Source organism: Dromiciops gliroides, chromosome 4 (assembly GCF_019393635.1).
Source record: "Dromiciops gliroides isolate mDroGli1 chromosome 4, mDroGli1.pri, whole genome shotgun sequence".
In the NCBI taxonomy this organism is placed as follows: Eukaryota; Metazoa; Chordata; class Mammalia; order Microbiotheria; family Microbiotheriidae; genus Dromiciops; species Dromiciops gliroides.
The window spans coordinates 277,043,761-277,068,372 of record NC_057864.1 but is presented as its reverse complement, the minus strand read 5'-3'; the positions used below and the strand labels follow the sequence as shown (position 1 = coordinate 277,068,372).

General features: G+C 37.7%; 1 protein-coding gene across 1 annotated transcript in view; it reads left to right on the top strand.

Moving 5' to 3' along the window:
- LOC122755023 (dystonin-like) overlaps positions 1-24,612 on the top strand; it is a 646,765-nt gene that overhangs the window by 87,182 nt on the left and 534,971 nt on the right.

The window sequence follows — 24,612 nt, the reverse complement described above, 5'->3', positions numbered from 1 at the left end:
TGTGTTCCCAGCAACTTCCTACAGGGTGTCCTCAAAACTTTAATAACTTGAAACTAAACTAAAACTTTGGGGATACCCTGTAAGTTATAGAACAGGTACTAATTTGTGTTGGAAGAAGTTCCTCCACAGCAGCTCCTTATTCTAATGAAATCACAGGTTGAGTTCAATATCTCCAACAGCACTTTCTGCTATGCTATGCTTAGGCCACTAATGCATATCCCAGTCTCCAATTATAACATTATTTATGCTAAGATTGCACATCTTACTGTTTTTTCAAGAATCAGCTCCATTGTCATCTCTGCTTCAATACCTCATCTGACTAAAGTCCCCACTGATCCACCCCTTCTCTTAACTTTTAGTCTATGCTAATGTTATGGGCCTAGCAGCCCAGAAGTTTTCTGGGGTACATCAAAGAATCTTCTCCTTCAGAAACTAAACCAAAGGACAGACACACCTAAAGAGATAAGTGGCACTGCATAGGGACTGAGCTAGCTCCAGGACTACCACCCTTCATTCCAGTGTCCCCCACCCTTGGGGAGATAAGATTAGGTGGTTGGAGGAGGAGAGAGAGGGCTTGAGAGATCCGCTGCAATCCCTCACCCAACTCCCCCAGCCACCACCATTGGGGGATGGTTCTCCTTCAATAAGGGAACTTTCCACAGTCAGATGATCACCCCCATCAATCCTTTATAAAAGTATCTATCTGCCTGTCTCCTGATTGAGGAGATAGGTATCTCAGAGCCACACCTCTGTGCTATGCCTTCTTCCCATGAGAAGAAGTCTAAGGATTTCTCTCTTGGTTTCCTTTTCTCAGCCCCTAAATAAACTATTATTTTATTCTAATTGGATTTGTGTGCAGGAGGATGTAATTCTTTAAAGAGGAATTCCTATCCCAAATTCCTACCCTAATACTCCCCTCTCCATTTCCCCATAACACTAAGAACAACTCAACGAATAATTATAATTAACAATGAAAAGTGTTGGGTGACATGTTCCCTTCAGCATGAAAGTTGAAGTCAAACCATATGAATATCTAGGAGAAGTGACACACAAAATAAAAAACGAAATCGTAGGAAAAAAATTGGAAGGAGAATAAATAGCTTAGAAGAGAAAATGTTAACCTTGTCTAAGAAATGGACCAATTGAAAATTGTAATAGAACAAACAGAAACCAATAACTCCATGAGATAGCAAGAAATATTAGAACTAAATAAAAAGACTGAAAAAATACAAGAAAATGAAATAAAAAAAGAACTTCCTTGATTTAAAAAAAAAGGTGCGGGCAGCTAGGTGGTGCAGTGGATGAAGCACCTGCCCTGGATTCAGGAGGACCTGAGTTCAAAAAAAAAAAAAAAGGTGAGAGATAATTTAAGAATTATTGAACTTCCTGAAAACCATAGCAAGAAAAAAACATGGACATTATATATATTTTTTTGTTGTTTTTGTGGGGCAACGAGGGTTAAGTGACTTGCCCAGGGTCACACAGCTGGTACGTGTCAGGATTTGAGACAGGATTTGAACTGAAGTCCTCCTAAATCCAGGGCCAGTGCTTTATCCACTGCACCACCTAGCTGCCCCCATGGACATTATATTTCAAGACAAAACAAGTAAAAATAGCTTAGATCTATTTGAAGCAAAAAACATAAATAATTTCCTGATCACCCCCTAGAAGAACCCTCAGAAGTCTCAGGAATATTATAGTCAAAAGGCAAAGCTTCCTTATCAAAGAAAAAATACTGTAAGCATACAGAAGTAAATATCCAGGATCCCCAATCAGGATCACAGCAGACCTGACAGCTTCTATTTAAAATGAAGAGAAATATTTATTTCATAGATATAGCAAGAACAAATATACAAACATGTTTCTTGATAACTTTGGGGCATACTTGCTCCTACACCACCTCAGGCCCTGGGAAGGGACTAGGCTTTAAATTTAACTAAGTTCATATATAACATTGGTCCCACCAAATGTGGCACATTGCTGCCAGATGAGTTCTTCCATTAGGCTGGGGTCCTGAAAATCACCCTCCAAAATGACTCCTTCCCCAGAGTACAAATGTTACTCTGATTAAAAACAACAACAACAACAACAACAAAAAACCCACAACCAAAAAAACAAAACAAAACTCAGTATGGATCCTGACTTCTGAATTCCTGTGGCTTGCTTTTCCAAGGTCAGAGACTTCACTACTTAACCATAAGTGAAAGAGCCATCAGGGTCTCCCAAGAGTAAATGAAGCAGAGACAGTAGATGAAACTGTCCGGCCTTTTGTCCTTTGCAGCCAATCAAAGATACTTGTCTTCAACAAAGTACAGAACATCTACTCATGTTCCACAATGTCTTTCCAAGGCAAATCCCTTATATAACATCATGATTCTCCTGGAAGCAACTCCCTATCTTCTTCGAAATGGAAAGATGCCATCTTCTCCGTAGGCCCTCAATAAGGAGATACCATCTGAGGCATTCAGTGAATGTGCCAGACTTCCCATATACCTGGAATACACACCCTCTTTAATTCTGCTTCAGAGTCCTTTTCCTTTAAGATGCATTTTAAGATGTATCTCAAGCACAAAGTTGTGCTTAAAGTTTTTCTCAGCCCCTCACCTGCTACTGCTTTCCCTCTCAAATGACTTTTGAACTACTTAGAATGTATTTGTATTTAACTCTTTGTATATATTTGTATTTATTCACTTTGTATTTATGCTTTATATACAACATTTATGTTTATATACATGCACATTTATGTGTGTGGACACATTTTCTACCTACACAGATGAATATGTCCACACACACACACACACACACACACATACACATTATTCACTTTTCCCCCCCTTCCTCCATTAGAATATAAACTCATCATGAGGAGAGATTCTTTCATTCTTTGTATTTATATCCCCAGAATCAAACACAGGGCCTGGGACATAGCAGGCTCTTAAATATTGTTGACTAGCTGATTAATTACCAGAAGGCAGCTATAGAAAGATCAATCCTTCCTCGTTAAAAGAGGAAGAGGATCAATAGATATTCTCAGCATGCAATTAACAGTCTGAAAACTTAAAGAAATGCACTTTCTCTCCCCTTAAAGGAATAGCACAGTTCACCTGCCACCAGAGCAACTGTATTTTTTGACTACCTTTTTTTAAAAAATGGAGCCATGAGGGTTAAGTGACTTGCCCAAGGTCACACAGCTAGTAAGTGTCAAGTGTCTGAGGCTGGATTTGAACTCAGGTTCTCCTGAATTCAGGGCCAGTGCTTTATCCATTGTGCCACCTAGCTGCCCTGCCTGGAGCAACTGTCTTTTATATAAAACACAGAGTTTTTGTGTGTAATCATCTTTTTTGTGTGTGTTCTACTATGTTATGGAAATGCTTGTTATATCTCATAAATTAAAAATAAAATAAATACAATTTAAAAAATAAAACTCTGAGTAAGAAAAAAATGGAATTAAGGGAAAAAAATCCCTGGACATATATGGCAAAGGTATAATATATAGAGCAAGTGAAAAACCAGTTTATCATTACCTATGCTAACTAGTCTGATGAAAACACTAATTAAACTTACGCTCTTCAATGCTAGCAACTCAACTTTATTAACCAGGTGAATGTAAACAGTAGTTTATATTATAAACATTAACCCTACTAGGAACAAACCAACCAAACTTGTTTCCTAGGGCTACCCAATAAGAATGACTTGTAGCAGTACTTAATGACAAGGTTTCTTCTTTGCTTAGCTGGAGGTCTTGTGTCACTCTCCAAGGTGATTAACTGCTAAGTCATAAAATCTCTCTCTGTCAGTCAGTCAACATTGCCTCAAGTGAACACAAAGGATGCTTGAATCTCAGGTGCTGGGGAATGCAGGAGCCAGCTTCAGTCACAAACCAAGCTGAAGCTGAAGTCTTCTAGTTTCCTGTAGTTCTAACAATGGGCATTAAATGGCTGCTAACATCATTAGCAAATGTTTATCAGTTATTTACCAAATTTGGGGGACCCACATCGTAGTAGTTGTTTGCCATATATGGGGGACTAGGATGTCATTGTTAAATTATATCACTTAAGTTCTTATCTCATCACAGAAAAAAACAACTTATATAACCATTATTCAGTCATAAAATGTGAGCTTAAAGTAAAATGGAGTCAATTGTTTCAAAGCATCCAACATATTTTCACTTCAAAGAGGGCATAAACACAAGTCTACTCTAAGTGATAGGTAGGCCTGCCTAGTTTGGTAACTTTTCCTTAGCAATGACCCCTGCTGCCCTACTCACTGCTTATATAAAACAAGCACAGTTCCTACCACTGACTACAAAAATACTGACTCCCTGTTCCTTAAAAAGCCATTACTGGTGATCAGCTGTGATAGACTTAGCTCTTCTCAGCAATGCAATGATTCAAGACAATTACAAAGGACTCATGATGGCAAATGCTCTCCACATCCTGAAAAAGAACTGTAGGATCTGAATGCAAATTGAACTATACTATTTTTACTTTTTGTTTTTTTTTCTTTTTCGAGGTTTTCCCCTTTTGTTCTGGTTCTTCTTTCACAACATGACTAATGTGGAAATATGTTTAATGTAATTGTACATATATAACCTATATCAAATTGCTTGCTTTCTTGGGGAGGTGAGAGGGAAAGGAGGAAGGGAGAAAAATTTGGAACTAGAAAATCTTATAAAAATGAATGTTGAAAATTATACATGTAACTGGAAAAAATACTATTAAGATAAAAATAAAAGCAAGCCATCACTGGATGATACCATCTTCACTATCATCCTAATAGCTCTTCCCTCCTCAGCCATATTCCTTGAAAAAGCCATTTCCACTTAGACATCTACCTCTCTTACTCTCCCCTCTCATTCCTCCTATCCTTTCTTCTTTCCTTTATTCTCCTTTTCTTTTAAAGCATCCCATTTTATTTGAACTGGTCTTAAGTAAGTATACAAGTAAAGTTCCCCTCTCCCAAGAACTGGCACCAATCTCATGAAATTCCTGGGGAGACTGTAAAAAGCCTTTCTTCACATTTGTGTTGTGGGGCAGGGAGGGAAAGAAGGGGGACATGCTCTGACAATGGAAAAAAAAGAATAAGTATTAAAGCAGAAGATACAAAAAGTCTTTTTTAAAAAAAGGATTATGTAATTTACATGGAAGCAATATGACTGCCTCCTCCCCCTCCCTTGTCTGGATTTATGTTAAGTATCTCCTTTGTGTAGAGCGTGGCAGCCTTCATAGAGGCAAGTAATTTCCTCTAAAAATGCATTATACGGTATCTGGAATTACTATTACAAAACAAAAACAAATATACAATCAGAATCCTAAAGACTCACTGTAGAACATTGGCAATATTTGTCTCTAATTTACTTAGACTGCTTGTTATTTTCACCATTCCAGTTTTTAAATAGAGTTGTGTCAGAAAAAAATACCACCACACCGAAAAACCCAAACCCAACCCAATTAAAGCCACACCAGTATGATGTCTCTGTCTCTGTCTCTGTCTCTCTCCAATTATCATGTCACATTCTTTGAAAACAAACAAATGCCCTGGAACAGTCCCTTTACAAGTATCTATGGTGGAGAACAGAGGGTTCAGATTCATCATACCCCCTCCTGCTTGCTGATCCACATCTGCTGGAAGGTGAAAAGGAAGGCCAGGATGGAGCCTCCAGTTCGGAGTATTTGTGTATAGTTGGGGCAATGGTCTTGATATTGTGGAAATTTATTTTGATTTGGGGACCCTACCTTTAGGCTGAGATTAGAAAGCCTTAGGCCCTCAGGGTCTCTTCTATGTGGGAAGTGCTGGTGCCCCTCCCCCTCTGCTTCAGCTGAGCCAAAAAGCTTCGTGGGCTGTATAAGAAGCCAGGTCAGACAGCTGGGGGAAAAAAGCCCCCAGCTCCCTCTGACCTGAGTGGAGCTATTCAAAAGATCCCGGATAGCCTGTGCTGAGGCATGGGATGCTCTAGCAGCCCCCCAGCTCCAGCCACAGCCCTGGCTGGTGGATTAGCTTGGTGTGTGGGTGCAAAAAGCCCCGAGATTTGAGTGGAGAAAAGAAAGATATATATATATATATATATATATATATATATATATATATATATATAGAGAGAGAGAGAGAGAGAGAGAGAGAGAGAGAGAGAGACAGAGACAGAGAGAGAGAGAGACAGAGAGAGACAGAGACAGAGACAGAGAGAGAGAGAGAGAGAGAGAGAGAGAGACGGAGAGACGGAGAGACAGAGACAGAGACAGAGACAGAGACAGACCTGGGGGTTAGACTCGGGAGAGAGGCGGAGAAGAGGAGAAGAGGACTGGAGGGGGCGGCGGCTGACGAGATTAGAGAGGTTGGAGAAGACTAGAGATGGGGTGGCTGATGAGATTAGAAGTTCCAAGGGCTGGAGAAGAGAGACGGGATGGACAAGGATGCAGGAGAAGGCTAAAGCACTAGGAGCAAGGAGGAAAGGCCGGCAGATGAGAAGGAACGGGAACAGAGAAGAGAGGCTGAAGGGCAGACTGATGGAGCAGACAGACAGAAGGTCAGTGAGAGAGAAACACAGGGGTTCAGCGGTGGCAGTAAGGAGAGGAAAGTTAGAAGCAAGGGGATTTACAAAGTGAAAGGGGCTCGGAGTTAGAATAAAGGACCTGAGTGCCCTAAGGCAAGAGGCGGCTAAGGCCCTTATTGTATTAAAGAAGGTCCAGGCCCAGCAGGTGGGAAAGAGACACAGTGGAAAGAGATGCACTGCAATGCAGTCAGGTTGTACATTTTATTTCCCGGTATTCTTAATTTGAAATAGTATCTCATAAATAAACTCTGCTTTGATTATTTAGTTAAGAGGCTTCTTAATATTTTGCTTATCAATTTGAGAGTGGAGCAGTGTGGTGGAACTTTATATACGGCCCACATTAAATTAACAGCAGTCAGATAGCCAAATAGTCAAAAGTCCCCAGATTAGTCCTCCAGTCAGATTAGCCCCCAAATTAGGCCTAGTCATTAAAATATTTCTACATTTTAATGGTGACCCAGATGGGACTTACGGCCCAATTATAATTTCTCTAAACTTATCATTTTTCACATACTTATAATTTTTAATAAGTCAAATTATATAATGTTTCCAGGCTAGATTAGTTATTAAAATTAATTTAAAAAAATATTCATGGTGCTTGGGGCTAGGGTTGTAATATTTTTCAGTAATGCCTAGATACATGGTGGTACCACCAGACAATATGATATTGGCATACAACATTATACATCATGATTGAGTTGAAGGTAGCTTCATGGATTCCACATGATTCCAAACCTAAGAAAGATGGCTGAAAGAAAGCTTCTAGGCACCTGAACCTCTAGTTGTCAATGATGATAATTGGACCATCAAGAAGCTGATAGCTCTTTTCCAGGGAAGAGCTAGATGCAGCAGAGGCCAACTCCTGCTTGAAGTCTAGGGCAATTTAATACAGCTTCTCCTTGATATCATGCATGATTTCCCTCTCAGCTGTGGTTGTGAAACTGTATCTTCTCTCTCTCTCTCTCTCTCTCTCTCTCTCTCTCTCTCTCTCTCTCTCTCTCTCTCTCTCTCTCTCTCGGCAATAAGGGTTAAGTGACTTGGTCAGGGTCACACAGCTAGTAAGTGTTGAGTGTCTGAGGCAGAATTTGAACTCAGGTCCTCCTGAATCCAGGACTGGTGCTTTATCCACTGCACTGCCTAACTGTCCTCTGTGTCTTCTCTTAATCAGAATTTTCATGAGGTAGTCCATCAGGTCACAGCCAGCCAGATCCAGATTGAGGTTGGCAATGGGAAAGGCATAACCTTCTAGAAGGAGACAGTGCTCATACCTTCACTGGAGTCCCTCACAATACCAGTGATACAGCCAGAGGCAAACAGGGATAGCATAGTCTGGATGGCAATGTGCGTGCCTGGAATGTTAAAGGTCTCAAACATAATCTGTCCTATCTTTTCCCTGTGGGTTTTGGGGTTCAGATAGTCTTTTGTGAGCAGCACTGGGTGCTCTTAAGGGGCCACAAGGAGTTCACTGTAGAAAGTATGGTGCCAGATCTTCTCCATGTCATCCCAGTTAGAGGCAATACCATGTCCATTGGCATACTTCAGGGTCAGAATACCTCTCTTGCTCTTGACCTCATCCCCCATATACCTGTCTTTCATGCCCATAGCCACCATCACACCCTGATGTATGGGGTGCCCAACAATGGAGGGGAAGACAGCTGAAGGGGTATTATCTCTTGCTAAGTCAGCTTTGCACATCCCAGAGCCACTGTCAACAACAATATTGTCATCAATGGCAAAATTTGAAGTGGCAAGTTTAAATCCTTGAGGAAGGGGAGGTGATGCTTTACTTGAAGGCAGGGAAGAATCAAGTTCATGCTGGTTGGAAGAGCTCAAAGCTCCTCTTACTCTTTTCTAAACTCTCTTTGGTCAGGCTTCCAACCTCACAACTGAAACTTCTTTTTCCAAAATTACTTCTGATCCCTTAAGTGCCAAATCTAATGATATTTTCTCAGTCTTCATTCTTTTTGGTCTCCCTGCAGCATTTGGCATTAATGACCATTGTCTCTTCCTGGATACTTTTTTATTTCTAGTTTTCTTGACATTGATGTCTCTTGGTTCTCCTCATCCCTGTATGACCACTTATCAATTTCTTTTGCTAGATCTTTATCCATGTTATACCTTTTAACTGTATGTACCTTGAGGTCTATTCTAGACTCTTTTCTTTTTTCTCTTGAAGTTCATATCACTTCTCATGACCTTAATTATCATCTCTTTGAAGATAACTTCAAGATATAAGTATGCAGCACTAGTCTCTTTCCACAGCTCTAGTCCAGTATCACAAACTGATTATTATACATTTTATTTTTTTCCATCTTAAATGTATTTTATTTTTTCCAATTATATGTAAATATAATTTTCAGTATTCATTTTTGTGAGATCTTGAGTTCAAAATTTTTCTCACTTCCTCCCTTCCCTCTCCACTCCCTAAGACAGCAAGCAATCTGATTTGGTTATACAGTACAATGATGTTAAACATATTTCCACATTAGTCATGTTGTTAAAGAAGAATAAGAACAAAAGGGAAAAGTCATGGGAAAGAAGAAACAACAAAAAATGGTATGCTTCGATCTGCATTCAGACTCCATAATTCTTTTCCTGGATGTGGAGAAGCTTTTCCATCATGAGACTTTTGGAATTGTTTTGGATCATTTCATTGCTGAGAAGAGCTAAGTCCATCATAGTTGATCATTGTGCAGTGTTGCTGATATTGTGTACGATGTTCTGGTTCTGCTCACTTCACTCAGCATCAGTTCATGTAAATCTTTCCAGGTTTTTCTGGAATCCACTTATCATTTCTTATAGCACAATAGTTATTATACATTTTAAACTGGATGTCTCTTAGACTTTCCAATCTCTGTATGTCCAAAATTGAACTTACATCATTTCAAGAAAATCAAACCTTTCAACCTATCCTGTTGCTGCCAAGGGCACCCCTATTCTTCCAGTCACCGAGGTTTACAAATATGGTTGTCGTTATTGACTTCCTTACTCTCATTCACCTACATATCCAATCAGTTGTTAAATCTTTTTAATTTTTCTCTACAATATCCCTCACATGTCACCTCTTCAGTCACACAGTCACCACCTCAATTTAGGTCCTCATCATTTCTTGCCTACTCTTAAAATAGCCTCTTAATTAGTTTCCCTGCCTCAAATCTCTCCCCATTCCAATCTGTCCTCCACAAAGCTGCCAAAAATAGTTGTTGTTTTTTTAAAAAATTCTAGGTCAAACTAATGTTCCTCTCAATAAAGTCTAGTGACTCCATATTGCCTTTAGGACTAAATTTAAGCTCATCTGTTTGGAATTCAAAACTCTTCATGCACCCTTCCTACATTTCCAGTCTTCCGATACATGATTTCCTTCCCAGTACACTAGGTCTAGTCATACTGGGCTACTTAATATTCTCATTACAAGATACTCAACTCTGTCTCCATGCCTTTGTACCTTCTGTCCACCATACTTGGAATGATCCTCATTTCTGCTTTTTTTTTTTTTTTTTTTGGTGAGGCAATTGGGGTTAAGTGACTTGCCCAGGGTCACACAGCTAGTAAGTGTCAAATGTCTGAGGTCAGATTTTAACTCAGGTCCTCCTGAATCCAGGGCCAGTGCTCCATCCACTGCGCCACCTAGCTGCCCCCTCATTTCTGCTTCTTAAGTGAATCTCTGACTTTCTTCAAGACCCACATCAGGGGTCTCCTGCACAAGACTTTTCCTAATCTCTTTTTCCCTATTAGAGCTACTGCTGCATCTCTAAGGTTATCTTGTCTCTACTTTGTATGTATCTTGTATATTTCTATGTTTGTACATAATGTGCATGTATACATTAGGATTAAACTCTTTGCCACTTTTTCTTTACATCCAGTAGTTAGTACAGTGCCTGCCATATAATAAGTGAATTATAAATGCTTGACAGTTAATTGATAGCTATTTATTTCTTCTTATGACTTCAAATCTGGCATTGGTTGGGATATAGGTCGATGGATGATGTTCTTCATTGAATGTTTTTGGTCGCAATTCACTTCAGGGCTGAAACTTTTTAAAAAAAATAAACATTTTTATTTAAAGTTTTGAGTTCCAAATTTTATCCCTTCTTCCCTCCCCCCTCCCTGAGGTGGCAAGCAATGAGATATAGGTTATACATGTGCAATTATGTAAAACATTACAATATTAGTAATTTTTAATAAGAAAACTCAAATAAACAATGAAACAAAGAAAGTGAAAAATAGCATGCTTCAGTCTGTGTTCAATCCATATTAGTTCTTTCTTTGGAGGTAGATAGTGTGCTTTATCATCATTCCTTTGGGAATGTCTTGGATCATTGTATTGCTGAGAATAGTTGTCATTCACAGTTCTTCATCAAACAATATAGCTGTCACTGTGCACAATGTTCTCTTGGTTCTGCTCACTTCACTATACATCAGTTCATACAAGTATTTCCAGACTTTTCTGAAATCTTCCTGCTTGTCATTTCTTATAGCACAATAATATTCCATCATCATCATATACCACAGCTTGTTTGGCCATTCCCCAATTGATGGGCATTCCTTCAATTTCCAATTCTTAGCCACTACAAAAAGAACTGCTAGAAATATTTTTGTATAAATAGGTCTTTTTTCTCTTTTGGGGGATTTCTTTGGGATATAAACCTAGCAGTGGTATTGCTGAATCAAAGGGTATGCACAGTTCTATAGCCCTTTGGGTATAGTTCCAATTTTCTCTCCACAATGGTTGGATCTTTTCACAACTCCACCAATTGTGGATTTGCTCCCCAGGTTTTCCACATCCCCTCCAACATCCAACATTTTCCTTTTTTGTTATATTTGGCACTCTGATAGGTGTGAGGTGATACCTCAGAGTTGTTTTCATTTGTATTTCTCTGATCAATAGTGATCTAAAGCATTTTCATATGATTATAGATAGTTTTGATTTCTTTGTCTGAAAACTGCCTGTTCATATCCTTTGATCATTTATCAATTGGGGAAGGGATGAAACTTCTTACCTGTCATTGAATACATTGCTGGCAATTACAGTTGCATTCTAGTAGTTATAATTTTTCTGATTTAAAATCCTTCCAGGCTGGCATTTGTGTGTAACTCAGAGGGCTTATTTAGATTAGCAAAAATCAATGCCTTTCAAATTACGAGGCTAATAATTAGGTCCTTACAGGCTTGATTACATTTCTCATTCAAATAGTCTCCAAAGGGCACCAAAGGCTCATGTCTGTTCTTTCCCTCTTTTGGGGGATGCCAGAAATTTCTGAACCTCCTTCCTACCTTTCTGCTTATGATTCCTTTCAACAAGATAGTCATAGGTAAGGTGGCTTTGTGATGATTACATGGTGCTTTCCCCCCAGAAATCTCCAATAATAACCCCTAAGAAATGGCTTCAGTTTTCAATAATTCTTTGAATGTAGCCAGGAATTTAGTGCTCCCAATTAAGATTCTATGTAGGCCACACATTTTACAGATGCTCTTCAACACTGAACCTTAGTCAAAATGGGTGCATGATTTAGACATAAAAGGTGATAGCACAAGCAAATTAGTAGAGCAAGGAAAAGTCTTCCTGTCAGACCTATGATAAGGTAAGAATTAATGGCCAAACAAGAGACAGTGAGCATTACAAAATGTAAAATTGATACTTTTGATTATATTAAATTAAAAAGCTTTTGCACAAACAAAATCAATGCAACCATGACTAGAAGGAAAGCAGAAAGCTGGGGAAAAATCTTTACAGCAAGTGTGTCTGAGAAAGGCCTCATTTCTCAACTATATAGAGAAGTGAGTTAAATTTATAAGAATATAAGCCATTCCCCAATTGATAAATAGTTAAAGGATATGAACAGGCTATTTTCAGATGAAGAAATCAAAGCTATCTATAGGCATATGAAGAAGTTCTCTAAATCACTTTTGATTATAAAAATTCAAATTAAAACAACTTTGAGGTAGCACCTTATACCTATCAAATTGGCTAATATGAAAAAAAAGGAAAATGATAAATACTGGAGAGGATGTGGGAAGATTGGGACACTAATGCATTGTTGGTAGAGTTGTGAATGAATCCAACCAGTCTGGAGAGCAATTTCATATTAGCCAGTGAGTTGCAAAGGGCAACCAGACTATGCATACTCTTTGATCCAGCAATGCCACTACTAGGTCTATATGCCAAAGGAATACTAAAAAAGGAAAAGAGGACTTACGTGTGCAAAAATATTTATAGCAGTACTTTTCCTTTGGAAAATTGAAGGGATGTCCATTAATTGCAGAATGGCTGAATAAGCTGTGGCTTATGAGTATAATGGAATACTATTGTGCAATATGAAATGATGAGCAGGTAGATTTCACAAAAACTGGGAAAGACTTATATGAATTGATGCAAAGTGAAATGGGCAGAACAAAGAAAACATACATAGTATCAGCAACATTGTGTGATTATCAACAATGAATGGTTTAGCTATTCTCAAGAACACTATTATCCAAGGCAAGTACAAAGGACTCGGGATGGAAAATGCTATCCACATCCGGATAAAGAACTGATGTACTCTGAATGCAGATCAAAAGATACTTTTTTAACTTTACTTTTTGTGTTTTTTCCCCTTTTTATCTATTTTTTCTTTTACAACTATGACTAATATGAAAATAAGTTTTACATAATTGCACATATAAAACCTATATCAAATTGTCTACCATTTTAGGAAGAGGGGAGGAAAGGGAGGGAGGGAGAAAAGTTTGGAACTAAAAATCTTGTAAAAATGAATGCTAAAAATTGTCCTAGGGAAAAAATAAAATACTATTACCCCCCCCCGAACCTTATAAATGGACCTTTTACACCATCAGTCTTTAGTCTAACATCCTTCAGTAGTTTTTCCTCATATCATTCCAACAGATTCCCCCAAACAGTGTAAGCTATTAGGTGGACCAGAACATACAAGTATTTCATGATGTTCACTACATTATTTATATGTAGAAAATAAAAGTGTATATATAAAACATGTATATTTGTATTATAAATGTATATAATATATATGTGTGTGTGTGTATATAACATGTATGTGTATATATCTGTATGTCTGTGTGTATGTCTTCCTATCTCAGCCAGGCTAGAAGTACAGTGATTACTTTATAGGTCCCATCCCACTACTAACTGGGGTGAGAGCTTTCATCTATTCTGTATCTGACTTGGGCTTGTTTACATGGTGGCCCATTGCTTCTGAGGGTTCACCATATTGATGCCAAACTTAGGGCAGACTATCATTCAGCTTAGCCCATGGTAGTTCTGAACTCTAAAGGTCAAGAGATCCACTAGCCTCAGCTTCCCTGGTAGCAGTGATTATAGGCATTTGCTGCCACACCTCTTCACCGCCACATTCTTCAAGAATTACTGTCTGGTGTACCAGAAATCCTTTGTGATGTGGCATTCACTTAGATAAGTAGAACCCTACTGGGCCCATGAAGGCAGTCTTATTCTATTGCAAAGATGGAAAATGATACTGACTGCCTTGGGCAATCCAGAGTTATTTTGAACACTAAGGTATAGTGTAATGACCCACTGGAGTTTTTCTAGTCAGAGTTCAGTATTATACAAACATTCTGATTTTTCCAGTCTTCTTTTTCATCACTGTTATGGATGAAAGCAGAAGGAATATGACATAGTGATAATGAATACCATTGACTAGTAGCTCTTCCAGGTGTTTCTTTTGTCTTTCATCTCAGAGAGATCAGTACCTTGGGTCTATTTCCAAAATGGTCTGGAGTTATGTAGGTAGTATTTAGTTTCCTGATACTCTATATTCCACATTCACAATTTGTTTCACATTTAACCCATTCTGTCTTCTCATATAATTACTTCTCTAATTTGGGTCCTTATCATCTTTTGTCTGGACTATAGTGATAGTCTCCTTATTAGTCTCGTTACTTTAAGTCTTTACCCTCTCCAATCTCCCTTCTAAACAGCCCCCAAAATGATTTTCCTAAACCACAGATTTGATCATTTTATTACTTGACTCAATAAATCCTAATGGTTTCCTGTTAGGATCAAATAGAAATTTCCCCGTTCAGCATTTAAAACCTTTCACAAATTGATCCCAAATTATCATCCCAGCATTATTGCACATTAGTCCCCTTTACTAATTCTGTGATCCAGCCTTACTGGCCTTCTTTCTGTTCCTCCACACAACATTCCATCTCTTGCCTATGTATTTTTGTGTGGGCTGTTCCCCATGTCTGAAATATACTCCCTTTTCACCTTCAGCCCTTCAAATCTCTAGTTTTTTTCAAGAGTCAATTCAAGTCTACCTTCTGCTGGAAGCCTTTTCTGATCCGAAAGCTTCTGATGTTTTCCTCTCTTCCCATTATTGCCTTGCAATATATATGTATATATGTATGTGTGTGCATGTATGTAATTTACCTTTATATGTATATACTGTCCATGCTCTTAGAATACAAGTTCTTCAAGGCCAGGAACTGTGGCATCTTCTTCTTGATATCTTTAATCTATTGTGATTATATGAAGTAACTTCTCAGCTTTTTAGTTTGATCTTATTTGACATTAATTTGGTTTCTGCTTATGAACTGACTGTATCCAGAAAGCTGATTTGGAAATAATTTCCCCTTGTCTAAAATTAGTCCATTAAGATATAGATAATTTCTTTTGTATGTGACAATTGTCAGTCCTTTCTACATCCTGCATCTTAAAAACTCTCTTCTTGAAGTAAGAATTTATGGTACATTGCCAGAAGACTTCTGAGTAGTATATACACTTCTGGCTTCTTTCATTTCTTAATCTTGAACCATATTTTTCTTCTTTTCAAGGTACTACACTGTGCCCATTTTTATATGGAAGTAACAGAATATATTGATTTGATTTGGTGGAATCTTGTCAATTCAACTTAATTCAATTTACTTTAGTAAGTGTTTGCTAAGAATTTTATACTTGGTAAAAAGTAAATAGTCTCTATTGTCTGTCAAATTCTTTGTAGACATTTTCTACTTCTTGAGAACCTCGTCATTTCTAGGGACTCTGTTTTTTGCTTGGGTCTTGTGTATATATCTTCTATTGTAACAGTGAGCATCCATCTCTCTCTTTTTTGCCTTAGTTGATGTTAGGAATTAGAAGATCCTTAAACCTCTCTCTGTTTGAATTTTTCAAGGAATCTTAAAAAAATCTTCATATATGATTGAGAGAGCCATTATAATCAGAAATAGACATAGGGAATGCTGTATCCTCTGAATCTTTCAGTTAACTATGTGACTGTAAAGAATGGTTGGCTTTAGAGAATCTGGAAAACCCTGCATCTTGCCTTTTCATATTTCATCAAAAATAGTTTCAATATATAAATAGAGAATTCCCTTAAATATTTTATAAAGACAAACATCTAGACGTGTTTCTTTAGTTGTTTATTTCCTCTCAATTGCCTTTTTATGTAGCAATCTGGAGTTACTCTAGCTATCTTCATTCATGCTGGCAGGTTGAATCCCTGGAGGGTTTGCTGTTATGTCTCATCAGGCTTTTAGGGGACTTTGGGAATTGGGGTGTTTTTCATTCTTTTAATTAAAAAAATTTTTCAATAATTAAGCATTTTTTTTCTCTCCCACTCCTTACAATTTAAAAGGAAAAAGAGCCAAAATCCTGGTAACAAATATCCATAATCAAGGAAAACACATTCTGACTTTATCCATGTCCACATAGGTGTGTCTCCTTTATTATTATTATCATTATTATTTTTGTGGGGCAATGAGGGTTAAGTGACTTGCCCAGGGTCACACAGCTAGTAAGTGTCAAGTGTCTGAGGCCAGTTTTGAACTCACTTCCTCCTGAATCCAGGGCCAGAGCTTTATCCACTGTGCCATCTAGCTGCCCCCTTCCTACAGATCTTAATCTGACTAAGTTGTGCTTCTGGAGTTCTGCTGCTACAGGAATTGTCTTATGGCATTATTTGGAGCTATTTGGAAGGGTCTTGGGGAGAGGTCTGGAAAGTTACTGCCTTTCTTCCACCATTTTGGTTCCGCCTCCTGTGAGAATTCTTTGTAGAGAAGGCTTGGTGTGTTGTAGATAAAGTATAGAAGTATGCATAATGTAATTATGGGGGAGGTGCTAGTTGCTAGGTTGGGGGGTAAGTAAAGGCCTCATGTGAGTGGTGCTTGACTCAAGTTTTAAAGAAAGCTAGGGGGGGCAGCTAGATGGCGCAGTGGTTAAAGCACCGGCCCTGTATTCAGGAGTACCTGAGTTCAAGTCTGGCCTCAGACACTTGACACTTACTAGCTGTGTGACCGTGGGCAAGTCACCTAACCCCCATTGCCTAAAAAAAAAAAAAAAAAAAAGAAAGAAAGCTAGGGCTTCTAAGAGCAGAAATGAGGAGAGAGTACATTCTACAAGCAGTAACACTGAGGACAGGAGATAGAATGTCTTGTGTAAGGAATAGCAAGAATGCCAGTTTTTCTTAACTTGTTACATGCTTGTAGAGTGCATTAATGGGAGTACTGTACATAATTAACTCAGAAAGGAAGCCCGGAGCCAGTTTGTGAAGGGTTCTAAATGCCAAAAAGAGAATTTTGTATTTGATCCTAGAAGCAATAGGGAGTCTCTGGAGCTGATTGAGTAGGGGAGTCAGGTGGTCATGACTATATTGTTGCAGCAGTTTGATGGATTTTCTGAGGAAAGAGACTTGAAGCAGGAATCCCTCTTTGATTTAGACTCTATGCTGGACATCCTTCCATTCTAGTGGCAAACAACTTTAGTTAGTATATAGTTTTTTGGGGTTTTTTATTTATTTTAAATGTAAATAGACTCAACAAGGAAATCAAAAGGAACCCAGAAACTTCTCATCCAGCCAATGCTTTATTTCCTTGCCAAGAAGAGAAATATGGTAGTAAAGAACCACAATGGTTTAAATTAAAAACATTTAAAAAACCCCACAGCGATCAATGCTTAAAGATTATGAAGAGCAATACTTCATAAAATAGTGAGAAGCAATGGAGGAACCCCCCCTCCCCAACAACAATCAGGTCTGTGAAAAGCTTGTGACCAATTAACCCAGATTATCCTGAGAGCATTTAAAGATGAAACTGGAAAAAAGAAATAAACAGACAGAAAAGCAAACAATCAATCTCATTTTCTATAACAAATTTTTCCCCTCCCTCAATCATAGTGGAACCATACTACATTTATATTTATATCACTGTCCTTCATGTCCTTTGTGGAGAAGTAGAAATGGCATTTAAGAAAACAAAAAAATAGGAAGAGCAGCAGGATTAGACCAAGCATATACAGAGGAGGCCATGCTGGAGGTGACACACTTTTGAGGTTGTCGAGGGATTGATTTTTATCTCTCTGGAAGATGGGAGCCTTCAACATGCTTGGAAAAAAAAACACCACCTTATAGATTTTGTTATTTCTTTCCTTCACATATTGGAGTAATTTAGTTAATATCTTTTTTGTTTGTGTTTTTTTTTTTGTGGGGCAATTGGGGTTAGGTGACTTGTCCAGGGTCACACAGCCAATAAGTGTCAAGTGTCTGAGGTCAGATTTGAACTCAGGTACTCCTGAATCCAGGGCTGGTGCTTTATCCACTGTGCCATCTAGCTGCCCCCTAGTTAATATTTAAAAAAATTTTTTTTCAAAATTTTAATTTGCAGTTTTGAATTCTCTGCCTTCCTTCCCCTACCTCTTTATAAGACAACAAAATCAAAACCCATTACAAATATGTATAGTCATTTGTAAAACAAATTACCAGCATTAGCCATAGTAAAGTGGCTGTGTGAGTGAATAGAGAGCTTTGGACCTGGAATCAGAAAGGTATGAGTTAAAATCTAGTCTCATACACTTACTTAAAGAATCATTTAACCTCTGCTTCAGTTTCCTCATCTGGAAAATGGGAATAATAACAGTACCTATCTCCTAGGATGGTTGATGAGGTTCAAATGAGATAATAATTGTAAAGCACTTAGCGCACAGTGCTTCGCACATAGAAAGTGCTAGATAAATGTTAGCTATGTCCTCCTATGCTAGTCATGTTAGTCATGTCCTTCAAAAAAAAAAGGAAAAGAAAAAGAAAACATACTTCAATCTATACTCTGAGTCTATCAGATCTCCAATTTTTGCTCACTTTAGGATGATAAAGACAAAAAGAAACAAAATCCTGTTCTCAAAGAGTTTACTGGCAAGGGAGACAGGTGCATGTAGTGGTAGATACAAATTATATGCAGAATAACTATAAAGTTTTTTTTTGGAGAGGCCTTAGTAGCTTTGGGGATCAGGAAAGGTTTTCTACAGAAAATAGTGCTTGAGCTGAGTTTTAAAGAAAACTAGGTAATTGCTATTTCATATGTATATGTATAACTGTCTATTGTGAAAAAAGAAACCTGTTTACAAAGCATTCTAAGATGCGTTGGTTGGTTGTTGGCCTGAACCTAATCCTAACTTTTTTTTTTTTTGGTGAGGCAGTCGGGGTTAAGTGACTTGCTCAGGGTCACATAGCTAGTAAGTGTTAAGTATCTGAGGTTGGGTTTGAACTCAGGACCTCTTCAATCCAGGGCCGGTGCTTTATCCAGTGCACCACCTAGCTGCCCCATTGGTTGTTAATAAAATGTAATATTTCAATACATCAAAGCTCTTCTAAACCTTTTTTGAATTATTTTATTTTTTCCCAATTATATTTTGTTATGGGGGAAATTGGTGATGGTGGGGGTTTTTTAGGTATTCCTCCTTAAAGAATTATACCCTTGGGGGCAGCTAGGTGGCACAGTGGATAGAGCACCGGCCCTGGAGTCAGGAGTACCTGAGTTCAAATTCGGCCTCGGACACTTAACACTTACTAGCTGTGTGACCCTGGGCAAGTCACTTAACCCCAATTGCCTCACTAAAAAAAAAAAAAAAAAAGAATTATACCCTTGGGGCAGCCAGGTGGCACAGTGGATAAAGCACCAGCCCTGGATTCAGGAGGACCTGAGTTCAAATTCAGCCTCAGACACTTGACACTTACTAGCTGTGTGACGCTGGGCAAGTCACATAACCCTCACTGCCCCACAAAAAAACCCCAAACAAACAAAACAACAACAACAAAAAAGAATTATACCCTCTCTTGCATACAAATCCAATTAGAATAAAATAATCTTTTATTAGGCACTGGAAAAAAGAGACCAAGAAAGAAGTCAAGGACTTCTCTGGAAGGGAGATGGTTCTAGATACATGATCCTTTATTTATTTATTTATTTATTTATTTATTTATTTATTTATTTATTTATTTATTTATTTATTTATTTATTTATTTATTTATTTATTTATTTATTTATTTATTTATTTATTTATTTTTTTACATATAAGGTATTTTATTTTTTCCGTTACATGTAAAGATAGTTCTCAACTTTTGTTTATACAAGCTTTACAATTTCAGATTTTTCTCCCTCCCTCCCCTCCCTCCCCCCTCCCCTAGACAGCAGGTAATCTGATATAGGTTATATCTATATATCTATATACATATCTATATATATATGCACACACATATATATATCCATAATAACATTAATCCTATTTCTGCATTAATCCTGTTATAAGAGAAAAAATCAGGGCAGTAATGCAAAACCTCAAAATAGAAAAAAAAACAACCAACAGCACCCAAAACAAAAGAAATAGTATGGTTCAATCAGCATCTATACTCCACAGTTCTTTTTTTTTTTTCTTGGATTTGGAGATCCTCTTCTATCATGAGTTCCCTGGAACTCTTCTGTACCATTGCATTGGTGAGAAGAATATAGTCCATCACAGTAGGTCAACACTCAATGTTGATGATACTGTGTACAATGTTCTTCTGGTTCTGCTCATCTCACTCATCATCAGCTCACGTAAGACCCTCCAGGTTTCTCTGAACTCCTCCTGCTCATCATTTCTTACAGCACAATAGTATTCCATTGTATTCATATACCACAACTTGTCCAGCCATTCCCCAATTGATGGGCACCCCCTCAACTTCCAATTCCTTGCTACCACGTAAAGAGCAGCTATAAATATTTTTGTACATGTGGGTCCCTTTCCCCTATCCATGATTTCTTTGGGAAAAAGACCTAAAAGTGGAATTGCTGGGTCAAAGGGTATGCACAGCTTTATTGCCCTTTGGGCATAATTCCAAATTGCTCTCCAGAATAGTTGGATCAGTTCACAGCTCCACCAACAATGAATTAGTGTTCCAATTTTCCCACAGCTTCTCCAACATTTATTATCTTCTTTTTTTGTCATTTTAGCCAATCTGATAGGTGTCAGGTGGTACCTCAGAGTTATTTTAATTTGCATCTCTCTAATCATTAGAGATTTAGAGCATTTTTTCATATGGGAATAGATAGCTTTGGTTTCTTCATCAGAAAACTGCCTGTTCATATCCTTTGACCATTTCTCAATTGGGGAATGACTTGGATTCTTATAAATTTGATTTAGTTCCCTATATATTTTAGAGATGAGGCCTTTATCAGAAGTACTGGCCTCAAAAATTGTTTCCTAGCTTTCTGCCTCCCTTCTAATTTTGGATGCATTGCTTCTGTTTGTAGATACATGATTCTTTGAGATACCTATCTCCTCAAAGAGGAGAAAGGCAAAAGCTTTTATAGATGGTAGATAGGGTGACCAAATGGGCTCACCACCTGACAGTAGAAAGTTCCCTTTGGGGGTGGGGTGGTAGTCCTTACTTTTGGAGTTATCTCTGTCCCCTGGTGCCGATCAGGCAGCAGCCATGCCTAATGGTGTGTTCATCCTTCAGTTTAGCTGGCCGGTTTAAACTTTAATAATCCTAAATTCCTTGATAAATCCGAACCCCATAACATATAATAAAAACAATTTTGAACATTCATTTTTTAAAATTTTGAATTCCAAATTATCTTTCTCCCTCCTTGATATAGTAAACAAATTGATATAGGTTATACATCTGCAATCATGCAAAACATATTTCCATATTAATCATGTTGTGAAAGAATACTTTTAATCTTTTTAAAAAATGAAATGTGTATGTTTTTGTCCTTAGATTTTTTCCTATTGCCATTGCAGCAAATTTTATATTTAGCCAACAATTTTTCAGACTTTCATTGTGTCGAGGAATATTCTTTTATTTCTAATTCTCAGTCTGTGGACTTACTGTTTTTTTCTGCTTCATAAAGAAAAAAGAACCACATCTGTCTATCTCACTACCAACTCTAATAAAACATACTAGTAAATCTAAAATATTCCTTACTTCTACTATTGATAAAACATCATATAAGTGTAAAGAAAAGAACCATTGAGCCTCAATTTAATTTCCCCAAGCCTGTGGTGGTTTTTTCATATCAAAAATCGACAGTCATTTTGGTGAGGTGAAGACTGCTATAAGGTTTATACAAGTAACATATTGCACTTTGTTGGGTTTCCATAGCAACTGACTGAATAGTCTCTTCCTTTCTGTTTTGCTTTCATCTTTATGAACTGGAGAAGGAGTTTCTTTAGCCCTTCAAAGACCTGTAATTTCATCAAAGTGGGCCCTCCCTTGAATGACACAGATCATAATCCCCTTTTAACTAGAAGATGGTCTTTGAGAGCTGTGGTGGCCAAAAAAATTCATTCCCCTTCCATCCCCTGAAGAGCTTCTTTGAATTTAGCCGGGCTGATACTCAGACTCTACATTCAAACATAGCCCCTTATTTATCAGTGTTTGAAGCTTTTTTAAGTTAAGGTACAACCCTCCAATATATACACTACTCTTGCCTGGCACCCATGTATTCTGGGTCAACTGTGGCAATGTTGTCAGTTGGTCTTTATCAAGAGAAGGAATTTCTACATTTTCCAAAATGAAGAGGTATGGGAAGGGGATCATAAACCACTTCTTACCAAAACTAGTGAATCTTTTTTGGCCACCTTAGTAATTATATGGTTCAGAGCCAGACTATTAAGTGGATAAAGTAGGTAGCAGCCTGTATGTTGGGATTTTAAGGGTTCTCTGAATATATGCTCTCTACCTCCACCTCTTACACTCAGGTCCTTGTGTGTGAAATTCCATTATTTGATATATTCCTTTTGCTTAAGATGCCTGTTAAAATACCAAATGTCACTAGGAGAAGTAACAAATTAAACTTTGTGAGTCTTAAATTTTTTTTTCATTTAAACTAATTTTATTTATGCTTACTTTGAAGTAGAGAATATATCATTCAGTAAAAATATACAGTAATTACAACATATCATACACAACTTTTAATTTACAATAATGATACATCCTAATTATGCCATTGCATACAAGTCTAACATAATAAAAAAGATATAATTAAGACTTCATAATTTTTCATTGCAGATAGATAAAACATCTCTAAAATACAATCTTTTACACACCAGATGTTCTTAATTTGGGGTCTCTGAACTTTAAAAAATTTTTTCATAGGGGCAGCTAGGTGGTGCAGTGGATAGAGCACCGGCCCTGGATTCAGGAGTACCTGAGTTCAAATCCGGCCTCAGACACGTAACACTTACTAGCTGTGTGACCCTGGGCAAGTCACTCAACCCCAATTGCCTCACTTAAAAATTTTTTTCATGACTATTTCAATATATTTGGTTTCCTTTTTGATCCTATATACTTTATTTTATTAATTTAAAAACATTATTTTATGAATGGGTCCATGGGCTTCATCAGGCTGCTGAAGGGGTCCATGACATTGAAAAAGTTAAGAACCCCTGATATACACATTGAACATTTTACTTATAATGAACACTCAACTAAGTTGAGTATATGGACAGCTTCAGAATAAGGTGACATTCTATTTAGCTAGGTAGATGTCTTAACACAGACTTAAAAACTAGTACAAGAAAATAGAGCTCACAACAATAGTAAAGCAAGCCAGCTTCACAGAGGGGAGACACAAAAGGGACAATCAAGGAGAATGATTGAAACAGGTCAGGTCTGCTGGACCTTTGGGTGGAATTGGATACCCCCTCCCCAAACAGTAAAGTCTCGTGGGTTTCTATAGGGTTCTTATCTGGGTCTAGCAAGACCAGGCATTGGTGGAAGGGAGAAAGGTGCACAGGTCTGGGAACTGGTGTTAATTGTGGGGAGAAAAGACTAGTAGGGAAATGGATATTCAAATTCCACAGTGTGAGGTATAGGGGAGAAAGGGATTTTGGTCCAAATACTGCTGGTCTTATTCTGTCAGAATGACTAGGGTTTTTGTTTCCAGGTTTTCTTTTAGGAGGCGATTGCTAAAAAACCATAGTGCTAAATAGGAAAAAAATATTATTGGCAAATAACTTAGCTTTTGAAATTTAACTTTCTATAATTTAGTAGAGAGGATATGCTGATTTGCCAAAATAAACAAGAAGTGGGGTTTTAACACTTCTCTGTAAAGAATGTATACCAGAGGGGGCAGCTAGGTGGCGCAGTGGATAGAGCGCTGGCCCTGGATTCAGGAGAACCTGAGTTCAAATCCAACCTCAGACACTTGACACTTACTAGTTATGTGACTCTGGGCAGGTCACTTAACCCTCATTTCCCCACCAAAAAAAAAAAAAAGTATACCAGAACATTTACAAAGAATGAGTCTTATCAAGAAGTTGCTACAATCACACCAGCCAAAATAGTGTTTATTATAAAGTGTTATGGGTGGTTTATATTATCTTGAAGAAGATAACATGTTAGATTTGGAATTAATTTTTCGTTGCTGTTGGTATCATGTGTTTTAAGGAATACGGTATAAAAAACTGAAAATACTCTTGAGTAAAAAAAAAGTTTTAAGAGAAACCCCAAATATTTTGTCAGCCTTTTACACCTTAATGTGAATTTATGGGGGTGAGTTCGCATCATCAAAGGGAAGAAAAGACAAGGGGCCCTCTGGGCTCTTCTAGGTAAATTATGGGGAATCAGGTTCAAATCTAGTCTTAGAGACTTACTAACTCTGTGACCCTGGGCAAGTTAACTCTGTTTGCCTCAATTTCTTCATCTATAAAATGAACTAGAGAAGGAAATGACAAATCATTCCAGTATCTTTGCCAAGAAAACCCTAAGAGAGGTCATGAAGAGTTAGACATGACTGAAAAATGACAATAAATAGTCAAAAGATATGAACAGGGG